Raw genomic sequence first — 13,245 nt, 5'->3', positions numbered from 1 at the left:
GAATTATAAGCATTAAAGTCAATGGAACAACAGCCATTGTTTCACACAATGTATTGAACAATGTCTGTTGTTCCATTGACTTCAATGCATATCACTGCAGTATGGGGCTATGTTCACACAGCGTCAAAAAAAGAGAAAAGGCGTCCACTTTTTCTATTTTATATTCGTCCATTATTGCCGCAATTTAATTGACTTCAATGCAATGCATTGAAATCAATGGAATAATGGACGTCCAATGCCCACAGTATATTAAAGGACGTTGTCTACGCAGACATCAAAATAATGATATTTTCGCACATCTTTTGCAAACAGCGGACGTCATTTTTTAGTTTTTCACACAGTTTTCCCTTTTATACCGTTCTTACTATTAAATTAAATGGGCTGTTGAATTAAAGACACATCCAAAGGGCAATCCGTCCACCTGAACTTGAATAATGATAATACCAATAGCTGTGCCAAACAGCTGTTTGACGGGCGGCCAAACAGCAAAATGACGTCCACCATTTTAACCTTGAAATGACGGACATGATTTTAAACAGAGAGGAAAAAATCGTGTGAACAGAGCCTGGATATGGAAAATAATGATCGTTCTCTTTAAAATAATACGTTGTGTGAACATAGCCTTTTAACTGCCTGAGGTTACAAATGAAATGGCAAAATCTTTCCAAATCTACCCACATCTACTAGAAAGAAAGAGACAGACTGTATATCTACTAAGAAGCCGCCCACAATCGGGCAGAGAGGGAAGAGTGCTAGGTTATGAGTATATACCTTCACTGTCTACCTTCAAGGACAAACCAGTCATTATCAGTTTCAGTGCTATGATTTACTGGAACGCAGTCTGTAGTCTTTGCAGGTAATTGAAAAAAGACACAAGTTAAAGGTGACCTGACACAAACGGCCAACTCCTGATCAGCATGCGATCACAGCTGACACCAGATCAGGTTACGGTGGAAATGTCCTACGTACACCAAGTTCTATGCACAAACCTGTTATAAAAATTAAGGCTCATTCACAGATTTCACCTGGCGTGAGATGTATCCACAGTAACCCGATCTTCCAGTGTTAGTGAGTGCATGGCAATATAGAGTTCGGAGTTTGTAACCAGTAACCTTTAAGCCTTTCTAAAGGCCTTATTATACGGGGCAATCAGCAGGTGCAAGCAAATGCCGACCTGCTCGCTTGCTCCTCGTTCCCTGTAGGTAAGTACAGGGGGGGGGGGGCATGAGAAGATGCAGGAGGGGCTCCTAAAGATCTAAAGATCGTCCATGGGAGACAGCAGCGGTCTGCTGCTACCACTCCTAGTACATGGGGCCACGGCAGCAGATCTTTGCCATTGTTGTTGTTAGTCTTTCAACATCTTGAAAGACAACGATCAGCCAACATTGGGCATGTTGGCTGATTGTTGCCTTTTAATACACAAAACGATTATCAGCCGTAGTGGCCGATAATCGACCAAATGCGGGCGATAATCGACTCATGTAATAGGGGCTTAAGACACAGAAATGTAGATAGTAGAAACATAGAGGATTGGTGACCAGGTTCAACTAGTAGATTACATTAAATAATACATAGTCTTCAGAGTCCATTTGGTCCTTGGAATAGGACCATAGGGTAAAATATACACATATAGAGAGTACATGCTTGAAAGACTTAAACGGAAACCACTTTGTGGTTAAAAACATAATACACCAACATGATAAAGATGATGCGGCTTCTACCAATGTTATTTTCCAATTAAGGTGATGTTAATTGATGCAAATGGATATTTATTTATAGCAACATATTTAGCTTTAAGGGTCTGTTTACAATGAGCTCATGCCTTCCCCTTTTTACAGGACCCATGATGGATCTATTATGAGCCGTCATGCTATGTTATAATCTGTAAGGATCTGTTTTTCTATCCCATAGGCTATGTTCATGTCATGTGCAGGGACCCGGCGCTGCTACTAGTTCGGCCCCGGGGGGCGCCTTACCTCGCCCCGCTCCTGTCTCCGTCTGTCCCGGCCGGCGCGCGCGTCCCCGCCTCCTAGGGCGCGCGCGCCGGCAGCCTCAGATTTAAAGGGCCAGTCCGCCCTTAATTGGTAGTTGCACCAACCACTCCCTATTTAATCCCACCATGCCCCACCACAGGTGTTGGAGCCCCTACATGCTTCCCATAGCGTTTGACCCAGCTCCCTGTTGTTCCTGACCTCAGTCCTTGTTACTTGTTCCTGTCCGCTGTCCTTGTCCCTAGTCCCTGCCCGCTGCCTTCCTATTGTTTCTGAGTACTGTCCGCCACCTGCGATTATGCCTACAGACCTCTGCCTGCACTATCTTTTGCCTACTGCTCCTGCCACGCCTCGCCTGCCGTCACTGGCAACCAAGCCAGGGGTAGCGACCTGGGGGTCGCCTGCCGCAGCAAGTCCATCCCGCCTTGCGGCGGGCTCTGGTGAAAACCAGCGGCCCCTTAGACTCCGCTCCCTGGTGAGGTTAGTGCCATCGCTGGTGACGGTCCAGTGGATCCACGACTCCAGGCGTTACAGTTCACACATAGTATTTCCATCAGTCTTTTTTCAACCAAAACCAGAAGTGGGTTGAAAACACAGAAACTGTGCAAATCTTTCCATTATAATTCTGCCTTGTCAGTTCCACTGCAGAATTTGGTTGAAAAAAGACTGATCAAAAGACTGATGACAATACTGTGTGTAAACATAGCCATAGACTTAAATCCAGCTATCAAGATAACCCAGTTCCCACATTAAAGAAGCTAATTATTTGTATCCATATATTGGATGTCCCCATCAACTATTATGTGGGAGATAGCGGTACTATAATGTTAGCACTAATTTTTATTTTTCTTGCCACACCATACTCCTCACTGTTTTCAGTAAGGGCCCTATTACACTGCACGATTATCGTTCCACAAATCATTAGATCATTCGAATTTAAACAATAATCATTTAGTTGTAATAGCAGACAAAGAATAAATGACCGAGAAATCGCTGGCTGTTTGATAGAATTTGGATCTATTTTTAGCATTGATCGTTTGCAAATCTTTCGCAAGGAATAAGTCGTCGTTCAGTCGTTCCCAGTAGCAACGAACGCAATAGCGACGACAAGACGACCACAAGAACAATCATAAGTAACGATCATCATTCCGCGTAACTGGGTGAACGATAAAACAATACCTTGCATTATTAAATAAAATAAATTATATACTTACGGGCTAAAAATAACCACAGTCCTTTATTAAGGTGAATATGCCACCAGGTATATCGCTTTAAGATTTATTCATCAATAGACTGACGCCAACACAGGAATGCCAGTGTTGCGGTCCCCTTTTTGAACCACAGCCCGGTTCCCAACCAAGGAGCTGGTTTATTCTTGTTCACCAGCTTGGCCTGAAGCACTGGAGGTGGGCCAGCCTGCCCCCAGTGTGACGGAACCCCTTCCCTCTGTGACGCAGCTCCATTTATACTAATGGAGCTGAGTCACTGAGGGGAGGGGGTTTCGTCACACTGGGGGCAGGCAAGCTCGCCTCCAGTGCTTTAGGCCGAGCTGGTGACCAGGAACAGACTGGGGCTGTTCGTGGCAACAGGGCTGAGGTTCCAAAAAAAATGACCATGGCATTGGCATTCCCGCACCAGCACCAGTCTATTGATCAAAGAATCTTAAAGCGATGTACCTGATGGTATATTCATTTTAAGGGTTTAAATTTTTACAATTTACATAACCATACAATAATATAAATTTTTTTAAACAATAAAGATTCAGTAAATCTGCCATACACATTAATAGCAGCCAAACCGGACAATCTTTGCAAGACTAGCTAATAGTGTTGAGTGGACTTACCAAACTATTAAGGTTCGGCAAGTTCTCCAAACCCAACAGCTCTGCACTTGACTCTCAGCCTCTGTAGAAGTTGGCTGCCAGGAATTAACTGTATGCATGCTTTCCAGCACTCCATAGGGCAGCATTCAACTTCTTCAGACATCGTTAGTCAAATGGTAAGCGTTCGGGTTGGGAAAAAGGTGCCGGACCTAAACAGTTCAGCAAGCCACTCAACACTAGTTGTTAACCATCTAATTTAATGTACAGGAAGTTATCCTCTGATGGCAAGTGTTTAGAAAGAGATGGGTCAAGCAGTTGGATTTCAACGTGATCAATTCTTTTGTGCCGCTGGGCGATATACTGCGGGCCAGTGGTATCTGGCAGTGGCTTCTTCTTCTTTTCCTATTCAGAACATATGCTTACTTAGTGGAGCCAAGAATGCATGTGTATGGGGAGCCATCCATTGTGTACGGCCAGCCTTGGCTTCGAAGAGCATAAGTTACTCCATATAAACAAAGGAATAATCCTGAACTGGTAAATTGTAGAGAAGAACGGCCAGTCATGACATGCAATACGGAATTCATGACAATGGCAAAACGACTAAAATTCTGAATTAAAAGAATAATCTCAAGGCTGGCTGCACACCTATTACTAGAGCCGTTCTAATGTAATCCTTTGGAAGAGAATCCTTCAAAATGTAATTGTGTTAGCTAAGGTTAGTCAATTGCAAATTTCCGATCTGAAGTACCAGAAGTTGGGAGAAATTAAACCTTTGATCTGTACATCAAGAAAAAAAAAAAAGAAAAAAACCTGATTATCCAATTTCCCGTTTTCCCCGGGAGTCCCAGTTAAAGGGGTCGCCTGCACGGTATTAATTTTCAGGATGTGTAAATTAGCATAATTAATGAGCAGCCATATTTGGGGGTAATACTGTATGTAATTAACATTAGATAGTTCTGTTTTACCACCTGCCCCCAGATTTCATTGTTTTGCAATGTCTGAAGTGTACAGGAGGAAATTTTCTCCTTTGCTGCACCGAGCTAAAAGCAGCTTCCTTCATCAGAATAAGCCATTAGCTGTAATGGCATGTAGGTGTAATGGAATGTGCTTGAAACATCTGTGCTGAGAACAGGGGAGAAATTGCTGCATGCCGTCGTAGGCCTTTGGGAGCTTGATTAAGGATTGCTTCAGAGAACTCGAGATCAAGCCTGGGATACAAAATAAGAGGAGAAAGAAAAATACCGCTAATAGATTTACGCTTGCACTGTGGGGAGAACAAAGGGATTTTTTTTTTTAACTTTCTTTTTATGGCTCTTATATTGCATCATTCTCTATTGGGTTTTCACTGATTGAAATATTAACTAAAAACAAGAATTACTAGGCAAAGAGGGGAAACATCATTACAGCAGATTACATATATTTGTGTAGAGCGCTGTTTACTTGTACATACTCTATGGTCTACTGTATGCTTACGTTTCTTGCCTACAACTAAGGCCATGTTCACACACTGTATTTCTTGATTAAACAATGGCCGTTGTTTAACCACAGCGGCCGATCGCATTCACTACTATGGAACCCCGGGGGGAGTGTATACATTGTATACACTCCGGACAGGATTCCATACAGGCGCACAGAAAACTCACATGTCTATTTTGTGTGGCCGCTATTCATTGAATAGCGGCCTCACAAAAAAGAATGTGCAGACAATGTAAAGTGCGGCTCCAGCCGTACTTTACATTGTCTGCTATAGTTAATTGGAACGGGGACACACCCAAGTGTGCCCACATTCCAATTTTTAAAAAAATGATGTTCATGTGGCCTGCAATGCAGTACCAGCTGGGGTGGACTCCACAGACAGCAGCTGTTCTGTGACGCGGCCATGTCACAGTACAGCCGCTGTTATACACCATCCGAACGTGGCCTAAAGGGCTATTCTGTCTGGGGTCTCTTTTTGGCAATACCTAAGGAGGTGGTGGGTGAAAACAATAGCATGAACTTACCTACCTGACTCCAGCGCTGCTGACCACATTTCGATGCTCCAGTCCCCCAATGCTGCTCCCTGGTCTTGAGACGTGGCGTTGAATATCTGCTAAGCCATGCAGAGGTAGGACACCACTACAGCTACTGAATGGCTGAGCAGGCCTGCAATGTCATGTCTCAAGATTGGGAAGCGGCTGCACACCGGGGGACTGAAACAGCGGAATGTGGTCGGCAGAGCTGGAGCCAGAGAGGTAAGAGGTGTAATTGTTTACCCCCAACCTCTCCCCAGGCATTGACAAAAGAAGGGCCCCTGCTGGAATATCCCTTTAATCTTGAGTATATTACACAACAATAGTTGTATTTGAGCATACGGTACATAATATTATTGATTTACTTTATAGACGATCTATGATCCTTTTGGCTAGTTCAGTTATTAGTATTAATGTGTATTATGCCAGCTGCAGTTGTATGTGGGCCATTGGACTGAGAGGCATTAGGCATGTTCACTGAGATCTGGGTCTCTGTGCTCTCTGTTGTGTAAAGATTGTCTACAAATTTAAAGGTACTTAGAGGGAATGCAGGAACTGAAAACCATCCCATCTATGAATGTACATCTCTGCTTTCTAAACATAATCTCCCTAAAGTGTCCATTGGAGTACAATTACAAGTAACATAGTTAACAAGACTGATAGGTTCATGAGGTCCAGAAAAATCACGTACATACCAAGTGCGTCATTCTAGGAGAAAAATAAAATAAATCCCAGGACTAATGTCCCCTATCTAGAATCTAGGAAACATTACTGAAATTATAATTTTATAAAGTTTGGCAATCATTTGGCAGTCACAGCTGGGTCTGACACCCAACCGATAAAAACTTTTGATGGCAAGCCAATAGTGACAACTTAAGGGTCAACTTACCTTACTGAATACTGGTGTGTTCTCTGTGTAGTTCCTTAACCGATTGCAGGGAAAGGACAAAGGGAATGGATCTTATCCCCTTTTTTTCTTGCTGAAATGAAACAAAAAGTGGAACTGACCCTTTTGAAGTTAGTGTAGATAAATAAAGAAAACTATAATATATTAATATTTGGAATTAAATACTTTACACTGTAATAGCAACAAACTAATTTGCCCTCCCTATATGTTCCTGGGTTTTACCATCCAGGACTTGGTTTGCTGTTTATGTCATCACCCAGCCCATTTAGTAATGCAGTTTCAGGCCATGTTCACATGGCGTAAGAGACCGGCCGTTCTGTGACCTGGCTGGTCTCTGAAAAGATCATCCTGGTCGGGACTGCAGTACCGGCCGGATGATCTTTATGGCCGTAGAGTTCTGATGGGGGCGCATCCATGTCCGTCCGCATCAGAACTCCCCATAGCACACTGTGAAGCAAGCAGCCGCAGCCGTTCCCTCCATAGTGTGCACTGACAGGGTTTTCTATGGCCGATATTCGCTGAATAGCGGCCACAGAAAAATGACATGTCAGTTGTTTGCAGCGCCGCCTGGGATCCCATAGAAGAACATGCAGCATGTCTTTTCGCACAAAGTACGGCCGTTGTTGCCAATTGCAACAACGGCTGTACTTTTACGAAAAGATACGCCGTGTGAACATAGCCTCAGTGTAGAATTTAATCCTCAAAAAGTTCTCATCAGCAAAATGGATGGAGCCAACCAGGACTGAGCCCCTTTTTTTTGAAAGCTTAATAGCAGTTAAATGACCTGTCTCTGTTATGTACAGCTGTGGAGGACCCAGAGGGTGGGGCATGGTCACATGATACTCCATCTTATGGACAGACTCACCACAGAGCAGGACACAGGCAAAGGGGAGTCTGATTTTAGCTCTATGAGGTACACAGGGAGCTGCTGTCAGTATAGACAATGAGTACACTTACTAATACTGTGCACTGAGCTATTTTACTATAAAGTAGCCAACCCCTTTAAAACGACTCTGTACCCACAATCTGTCCCCCCTAAACCACTTACACCTTCAGATAGCTGCTTTTAATCCAAGATCTGTCCTGAGGTCCGTTTGGCAGGTGATACAGTTATTTTCTTAAAAAACAACTTTTAAACTTACAGCCCCGTGCCCTACGGGCGTGGCTTAGAATATCTGTGCCCTAACTTTGCACCACCCCTCCGTCCCTCCTCCCCACCCTCTTCATCATTAGGAATGCCACTGGAACATTTTCTCCATGCTGAACATTTGCACAGGTGTCTCAACGATCAAGGCCATGTGCCGGGCTGACACAGCTGAGGAATAGGAGACAATCTGCCTGGGGCATTCTTAATGATGAGGAGGGCGGGGAGGAGGGACAGAGAGGTTGTGCCAGCCTAATGCATACACAATCTAGGCCACTCCTGTAGGGCACGGGACTGCCAGTTTAAAAGTTTTTTTTTTAGAACAATATCTGCATGACCTGCCGAATGGACCCCAGGACAGATCTTGGATTAAAAGCAGCTATCTGAAGGTACAAGTGGTTTGGGGGGGTCAGATTGTGGGTACAGAGTCCCATTAATGGAATAATGAGGTGTGTTTACAGCAAGCTGTATTTTGATGAACAATGTCAGCAGCAGAGAAACAGACAGAGAATAATACAGCAACTACCTCGGACTGTTGGAAAGAGGCTCAAAGACCTACATAAAAAGACCCACAAAACTAATGGATTTTTGATTTGGTTTCGAAACTGGCTGCAGATATGCTTGTGCGATATGCAATATGCTACTTCTGCATTTTTATTTTTTTACCTGACATTGAGTAAAGGGGTACTTCTTAGAAACAAACAAAAAAAAATGTTGTCAAATCAACTGGTATCAGAAAGTAATACAGATGTGTAAATTACTTCAATTTAAACATCTTCCAGTATTTTTCAGCTACTCTATGTCCTGCAGGAAGTCGTGTATTCTTTCCAGTTTGACAAGGAGAGGAGAGGTTTTCTATGCAAATTTGCTATTGCTCTGGACAGTTCCTGACAGGGACAGAGGTGGCAGCAGAGAGCACTGTGTCAGAATGAAAGGGATATACCACTTCATGCAGCACATACAGCAGTTGATAAGTACCTGAATAACTGACATTTTTAGATAGAAGTAAATTACAAATCTATATAGTTTTATGACACCAGTTGATTTAAAACATTTTTCTCCTGAGTACCCCTTTAAGCATCAGTACACTTTGGGAGACACACTCACTACTCTACATGACTATAGACAGGAGGACAAGATAATGAATAGACCAGAGAATTAACATTTTGGCAATTATGTATTAGTGTCTTGGCCTAACATTTTTTTTTTTCACTATGTACATTTTTGTAAATGTAAATTAATGTAAATTTATATTTTAAATTTAACTTTTTTTTTTTATAAACTCGATTACAAAAAGTTGCATTTTGCTGCACAATATTTTTATTCTTCTGTTTTTGCCTTTTCCATAAAATCTACAGTAAATCTTTTGTCTTCCCTGCATTTCCTTTACTCTTTCTAAGATTATTTAGTCCTGACTCCAGGAAACTCTGGCTTGTTTGCAAACAATTATAAGGGAAAATTAGGAAGAAGAAGAAAAAAAAAAAACACGATGCCCGCAGCATAATAAGAATGATCAAGCTACAACATGGAGCTGGCTTCTTATCTTGGGTTATTACATTGAAGGAAATTAACCCCTTGCCAGCTTAGAGAGGCCCAAAAGAGTATTTGTATTCTATGTATACAATGGTTTGATTAAGAGGAGAAAATATCGAGCGCATTTTGCCAAAGAAATAGTTGAAAGACCTCATTAACGGAAAACAAGCCTTTAACTATTTGGCAGCCGCCTGATTTCTCGATAAACATGTTGTTTAATACTGAATAACAACAAATGATTGTGTACTTAAGTGCTCAACTCCTCCCATTTTGAACCAGTGCCAAAAATTACGTTGCTTACTGAGATGCAAAAAAAAAAAAGAAAAAAAAAAAGATATAATAAAAGAGGAAATAAAGAAACAAACATAAAAAAAACCAATATGATGGTGTCTGCCTTGTTTAGTGCACAAAGCACCTGCTGTTTAGGTTGGAAAAAAAATACAAAAACAAAAAAGTGGTATCATCTAGTTGTTCCTAAACAGAGAATCTGGGCTTGGAGCCAATGGCACAATGTGTTTCAGGTGCACTGTAAATAGAAACAATACAAAATATAAAAAAAATAAAAGAATATATGAGATATTAATGGTATTCCTCATACAAATACAAATTTCCTCTCTTTCAAAGATGGGAGAGCGAGCAGGTAGATCGGAGGAAAAGGGGTTTGAGAAATCTACACGGTAGTCTTCATATGTAGTGTACGCAAGAGGACGCATATAAATAATTGAACAGAATTCGCTGCCGGAGTTCCTATTTATGAGGTCAATGTATAATGATGTGGGTTTAAATGGCAAGTTGTAGAAAATAATTACCCGCCTGAAAAAAAAGAAAATTAAAAAAAAAAAAAGAGAGAAATTGGTTTGCCCCCCCCCCCCCATTTTTTTTTTTTTTTTTTTTTTTTTTTTTAGAATTGGGAATGAGACTGTACAATTAGAGTGCCACTTATAAGCAGCTTTCAGATGAAAAGCAGGGCAAAATACAGATGTAGTATAGGCTGGCATAGAGCCAGAGAAAAATAACACATTCCCTTCACTAAAATTACTCCATTGCCATCTGGAAGTATATAGCTCCCACACAAGTGTGTCCTGAATGAGACGGAGAGGAAAAGAAACGTGGCTTTTTTTTTTTTTTAACATCTGGATGTCTAAAGTATATATGTAATGCAAAGGTTCTAAAAATACACACAGTATACGCCCCGTGCCACAGATACTTTACTCTTAGGATTATGGTAGATGTATAATTATTTGTAATATTATAACAATTTAATAAAAAATAAAAAAAAACATAAAAAAATTGGCAAAGGCTACAGCTGGTTGATGAATGTCTAGAGACTTTAAAGGGGTATTCTGACTTTTATTTTTTTTTCTCAAAACCCTTTATTTACCTTCTTTGTTCTACCTTGCACTTTCGTTCTCCAAGCCCTGATCCCAATACACAGCATTTCTTGTGGTTTAGGGCATGCGTTGCTCTCTGAGCCATTCAATGGCTGCAACTGTCAGCAGCAGACTCTCACAGCCAATGATTGACAGCGATCATGCTGATGCTGGTAACTCCTGGTGTCTGGAGAAGATGGATGCAGCCCTAGAGCTGCCTGGAAAACATAGATACAGCCCATTCTGCTGGCATGCCAACATGTACCCTAAATGTAGTATACTTTTCAGATGTCAACATATACTGTTAGGTACTTACTGTAAGAATATAACCCCTAAGGCTGGGTTCACGCTGTGTTCTTGCAATCCGTTCAACGTATCCAGTTTTAATTGGTTATTTTTAACGGACAGAAAAACGTAATCAAGACTACTTTTGTGTCTGTTAAAAAAAAAATGTATCAGTTTCGATCTGTTTTTTATTTATTTTTTTATAATGGAAGCCAATGGAAAAACGGATCCAAATGGATCCAAATGGATGACACACAATTGCATTTGTTTTTATATAAAATGTATACATTAAATTGATTGCAAAAACGCAGTGTGAATCCAGCCTTATCATCATGGCTTTATGGGAATTATTAGTTTCCATGAATAAGCATACACAAAGAGCTATGGACACAGTCCACAATTTAGGGCAAGAACACGAATAAATCTTCTTGCCTTCAAAGGTGGCACCTTGAATTAGTGTTATGGTCAGGCTCCCCAGAGGAAACCACCCTGGGGCCTAAAGTCCGTCTTTTAGACAACATGCAGATATACTGTAAATACACTGTAAATGTTTTCAGGAACCAACCTATAAGAACTATCTACTTCAGTAGGGTTGCACTTTGCTGAACTTTTCAGGCCAATTATTGTGTCAGAAACAGATCTTATTAAGGAGTTCTTCTGGTGCTATGACGGGCTAATCCAAACCTCTAAAGCTGACAGTTCACCTTTAAAAACGGACGGCCGAACCATAATCTATCCATCAGTTAAGTCTACTGGTGTCCCTGTGCCCCTTTATACACAGTAACATTCGGCATGAACAAGTGTTCCTGAGTTCTCTATGGGGAGGATTAAGCTAGAACATTCCTAACCCTATCTCCACTGACATCATCTGTTGGTGGTTGGTCAGGAAAGCCCCATACACCTTAAACTGGTGGCCGAAAAAAAAAATATAAGGTGTATGGGGACCTTAAAGGCTTTTTCCCAGTAATTAACAGTTACAAAGTTATATAACTTTGTAATATGCTTCAGTCACCTATCTGCCCCCTTCCCTATGACCCCCCCTTAACCCCCCCACCAGGAAGTGAAGTAAACTAATTCTTACCTAATGACTGTTGACCCCAGGCTTTCCTGTGGCAGCCATTTTGTGACAATGACATAATCAAGAGGGAAACTGGTCTAAGCCCTGTTGGGTCAGCCTCCCTTTGTCAGATGACTCAGGTTGCTCAGCTCTGATTGGCTGAGCAAGCTGTAATCCATCTAACAGTTCTACAGAGTAAGTTAGACATCACAGGAGACAAAGTGCATCATGGGAAAGCCCAAATAAGGAAGTGAAGAAAAAAATTAAGCCACCAACTGGAGCTTCAGGGACCTGCAAATAGCGTTAAATTCAAAACTATGTTTTTTTGATTGATTTTTTTTTATCAGCACCAGAGTACTCCTTTAAGGCTCTGTTTACATTTGGCTTTCATGTTTATCTTCAGGGATTCCACTTATATTTATGGCAAGAGTAGTGTGGTCTACAGCATTCTTCTTGCTCTACAGAATTACAGTACATTGGCAAAAACCTGTTTTCCCTCATTATAAGCCAATGGAATTGGTCAAAAATCCTTTGGTATCTGTTAGAAAAAATGGATCAAATATAGCTGTTATATTATACAAGTAAAAAGGAAACTATCCAATTTATAAACACCTCTGATCCTGATCCTAAGCATCACTTCACAAAACCTACCGAAACACAATAAAATCAGGTAGCATAAAAATAGCATACAAAATACAAGGGGTTCCCCATGTAGCTAATGAGATAACATTGTTGTCTATATCAGGGACATCATTATGCTACCCCAATTTTATTGTGTTTGGAAGCTCTTGGTCGAGTACATTTAGTGAAGAGATATATAGCTGTTTTAAGGGGTTCTTCTGCTAAAAATTAACTTCTAATATATTGCTGTCTAGAGATGAGCGAACCTCAAGCATGCTGGAGTCGATCCAAACCCGATCGTTCAGCATTTGATTAGCGGTGGCTGCTGAACTTGGATAAAGCCCTAAGGCTATGTGGAAATCATGGATATAGTCATTGGCTGTATCCATGTTTTCCAGACAACCTTAGAGCTTTATCCAAGTTCAGCAGCCACCGCTAATCAAATGCCGAACGTTCGGGTTCGGATCGACTCAAACCCGAACCCGGTTCGCTCATCTCTATTGCTG

At 41.4% G+C, this 13,245-nt stretch overlaps 1 long non-coding RNA gene across 2 annotated transcripts in view; it reads right to left on the bottom strand.

Moving 5' to 3' along the window:
* Positions 1–13,245, bottom strand: part of LOC138784366 (uncharacterized) — a 166,015-nt gene that overhangs the window by 127,062 nt on the left and 25,708 nt on the right. For both annotated transcript variants that reach the window (XR_011361827.1, XR_011361828.1), the window contains exon 3: positions 6,712–6,802. This is a non-coding gene — a long non-coding RNA (uncharacterized lncRNA). The remainder of the gene's footprint in view (positions 1–6,711; positions 6,803–13,245) is intronic.

This window comes from Dendropsophus ebraccatus, chromosome 2 (assembly GCF_027789765.1).
Source record: "Dendropsophus ebraccatus isolate aDenEbr1 chromosome 2, aDenEbr1.pat, whole genome shotgun sequence".
In the NCBI taxonomy this organism is placed as follows: Eukaryota; Metazoa; Chordata; class Amphibia; order Anura; family Hylidae; genus Dendropsophus; species Dendropsophus ebraccatus.
This window is presented reverse-complemented; position numbering and strand designations above follow the sequence as displayed.